Genomic DNA, 3,894 nt, shown 5'->3' on the forward strand with positions numbered 1-3,894 from the left:
ACAATTTTGGAGATTTATCACAGGAAAATCATCGAGTCAAAGATTTTGGAGATTCCTAACAGGGAATTCATCCACAAAAAAATATATTAGGGTTTTCTTACGAGAAAATCATCAAATCTTCTAGGGAATTCCTTTCAATGAAAGAGTCAAACCAAAAACTTTCTATGAAACATCAAGACAAACAAAACACAATCTATCAATGTTCCATAGAAAGATGAACTTTATGCCAAATAAAACTAAACTATGGTTCAAGGGCGCCAGATAACAACTGGACTGAAGGCAATGAACTGTTAGACAAGAAATGGACTTGAAGGTTAAATTACTAGACGAGAACGAATGTTTTGTCTTTCTTTGTTTTTGTTTGTCAAACAAGAAAGCGATGTTTAAACCGGGGAAGTGGTGTTTAAATCAAATGGAGGTAAGAATGGTGTTTAAACCAAGAGATAGAAGTGTGGCTTGCAAGTGAGCAATGTTGGTATTGATTGCAGTGTTGAAATGTCACAAAATATTATCCATGGGCTTGAGGCCCATCACACTCATAGCAAGAGAAAGAAAGGGTTCGACATGTGTGTTTCAGTAGTTCTTGATCAAATTACTTACTTTCAAACACCTTTAGCCGTAGAACCTAGATTCACCGCGCCAGAAATTTCCTCCGGCAGCATATATCGTTATAACCGTCTCGCTCTCCTCTCCCACTATCTCACATTACCTTCTCTTAATTCTCAACCAACACGGCAAATCAAACTCAAGAGCGCATGAACCCTAAGCTATTAGAAAAAAACGAAAAATACACTGCTATGGGAGCTTAATCCGAACTCAAACCCTAGGGGTTTGGTTCAGGTGCGTTGCTACTACATCATAATGACCAGATTGAGCAAGAAGATGAAAGGTTAGCACCCACCTACAAGGCGGAGGTAGCCTTGGTGCTTGTTGAAATCCAAAATGGTGAAGAATGTAGATATCCAGAGGAACCAGAGGTATGCTTCAAGTTCTCCTCTTCTTCCCTCAAAATTTTTTCTTCTTCTTCAAATCTTCTTCTTCTTCCCTGTTCATAGTCTGTAGGTTGTTGCTTGTGTTGTTCTTGATGTTGTTGCCTATGAAATTGAGAATTGAGGAGGAATTAGTGTAGAGATTGCAAATTGATGAGAGAGTGAGGATGTGATAAGCTTAGCTCAAGCACGCTTGAAGCTTCAAGGTGAAGCTTCAATGGCTGCAAAAATTGAGCTCTAGGTGAGGGTGAAAATGAGAGGGAATTGCATAGGGAGAGATAATGAGTGATGTGATTTCAGTGAGTGATTTGGATTGTGATGGTTCATCCCCTGAGCAATGATTGGTTTGATGCTTATATAGAGTTTGGAATTCTCACTCTGTTAAGCTCTATTAGGATCTCATAGGGAAGGTTTGCTAGAAAATCAAATTCTATTAGTTAACTCTGTTAGAGAGTTTGTTAAAGTTAGTTATAGAGTTAGTTTGAACAAGTTTAATTGAATTTTAGTTAGGGCTGGATTCAGTTAGAGTTAATTACTTTGTTAGTTGAATGTTAGTTATAGTTAGCTAAGTGTAATTGTTAGTTAGAATGAAACAGTTAGATGAATTGTGACTGTTAATAATGTTTGCTGGATTTGGAAGTTCATTGTTAAATCATGACTTGGCTATAACAAGTAACTTGACTGGTGGCATGCTAAAGTTAAGTTGTTATTGAAACTAAGAAAGTGTTAAACTATTATATCCTGTTAGAGTTAGATGGACTCGTGTTAAAGCTTAGAAAAAGTAGTTAGCTTTGTATTGGATTGAAAAAAAAGTTAGATGTGTTAGCCTTGCATTGCTTGTTATTAAGGTGAACTAAACGACTTACTAATTCCTTGGTACAAAGCTGGAAGTAAATTGTCATTTGAGGTTGAAGTTAGTTGATGGGTGTAGTTACTTTAGGATAGAGTTAGTTACCATTACAGTGTTGAGAAAAATCAAGATGTTGTTAGTGATTGTTTTGATTGATTAGCTAAATTGTTTCATGTGTTAGCTTTTGGATGAGTTAAATTGAAATTCTGTTAATGGTGTTGCTTAGTTTGTTATTCCTGCTAAATGAATTGGAATATTAATGATTGGTTAGTCACTGAATGAGTTATGTTTTGCCAAAATTCAAATTTGTTAGAAGTGTTTGGAACTAATTAGTTAGAGATAATTAGTTAGAGATTGTATTGTTGGGACTACTATGCAGATTTTGAATGTTATGCTTGAAAATAGACTGTTATGCAAAACCTGTTTTAACATTAAACTTGAGTGTTTGGATTGTGAACCATACATGATTAAGTCATATACTCATGCTTTGAATTGGGTGATATGCACATTGAAAATATTGCTTTGTTTGATGCAGGTTTGCTAGTCCTATGAGATAAAGCATGGATCATGGAGAGTTTGGCATAAAGGCAACATGGCATGAAGAAATATAGCATGGATCACTTGGCCATGAAGGAAACTTGGGCAAATTTTGGGGTATGACACCTAACTCTTGAGGTATCGCCCATGCAGTTAGAGGTTCAGGAAGTTAAGCAGTTGCGTGGTAGGAGATTACCTTAGTGAAGGTAGCTTGGGGAGGACCAGCTGGTGGAAACGTGACTTAGGAGCTTGAGAGTCAGATGACAGAGTCATATCTGAATCTATTTACCTAAGGTAATTTTCGAGGGCGAAAAATCTTTATGTGAGGGAGAGTTGTAACACCCTGTCATATCCCAAAATTTGTCCTACTTTTTGTCATTTTTTCGCCTGACTTTTGATCTTGTTGATTTGCATACACTTATCTCTTTGGTCATGCATTTAGGTCATTCATCGACATTTGCATGTTGTAACAAGTTCATCCCAAAGGATCGGTCATAATGAATTTGTTCAGTTTAAGTGGATTCTTCAAGGCAGATATTATTTGGTAGTTGTTCGGGTTTATTTCCCGTATTACTTGTGGTTCGAATCATCTCTTTATTTTGAGATTCATGGTTATCAGGGGGATTAGAATGATTGTTACTCAATTCAGAAGATTGGTTGAATTTAAAGAAAAAGGAAAAGTTGGAAAAAAAAGAAGATTTCATTCATTTATTAGAAATTCATGGTAAAATGCATCTTTCTTGAGATACAAGTCAAAAGAATGGATTACAAGGAAATAAGGTAAAAATTACATCTTTGGGTACAATTGATTTTTTGGGTCCAATAATTGACATTTTGGTCAATTGTCATTCATTGATTCGATTTTGACTCATGAATTTTCTTAGACTTATTCTACAAGAATTTGATCAAGGGATTCATCATCATTCATTACAAATGACCCGTGTCATGATTACGTCAAGTGCTAATTTCCAACAAATTCTATACTTGTTTTTCAACACTTTCCAACATTATTTCAAACCCAAAACATTCAGAATTTGATCCATGAGTTTACACCATTCAAAAGTGTTTATTTTCAACACAAAATTATTTCTTAAAAGCACTAAAAATCATGGGTTAAGTCACTCAAAATTCAAGGTAAAAGTGGTGAAAAACCAAAGACAAAATCATTAAAATCCAAGTTAATTAATATTGACCCTTTGCCTTATATCCTAACTTGGTACTTCTGCCAAACTCCAATACTAATGGTCTTTAACTACCTTATTCATCACAATCATTCATTATACAATTAGTCTTTAGCTACCTTAACTTCTAAATTAACACAATTTCTAAACAAATACAAAACTTAACTTCCATTTTTTTATTCAATCCTAACCACCCTTAACAATTAATCATATGGTTGAAATTGATAATTCGTAACTTGAGCTTAAATTAACTTTAAACCATTGATAAATATATTACTTGGATCATAATCCAAGGAAGTTTATACACTTGCCAAGTCTATATAAACATGTTGTTTCT

At 34.6% G+C, this 3,894-nt stretch overlaps 1 long non-coding RNA gene across 1 annotated transcript; it reads left to right on the forward strand.

The window, feature by feature from the left end:
* Positions 1-489: 489 nt before the first annotated feature.
* Positions 490-2,897, forward strand: LOC127097447 (uncharacterized). Its single transcript, XR_007793036.1, has 2 exons — positions 490-977; positions 2,375-2,897. It is a non-coding gene; the product is annotated as an uncharacterized LOC127097447 (long non-coding RNA).
* Positions 2,898-3,894: the final 997 nt, after the last annotated feature.

This window comes from Lathyrus oleraceus, chromosome 6 (assembly GCF_024323335.1).
Source record: "Lathyrus oleraceus cultivar Zhongwan6 chromosome 6, CAAS_Psat_ZW6_1.0, whole genome shotgun sequence".
Lineage (NCBI taxonomy): Eukaryota > Viridiplantae > Streptophyta > Magnoliopsida > Fabales > Fabaceae > Lathyrus > Lathyrus oleraceus.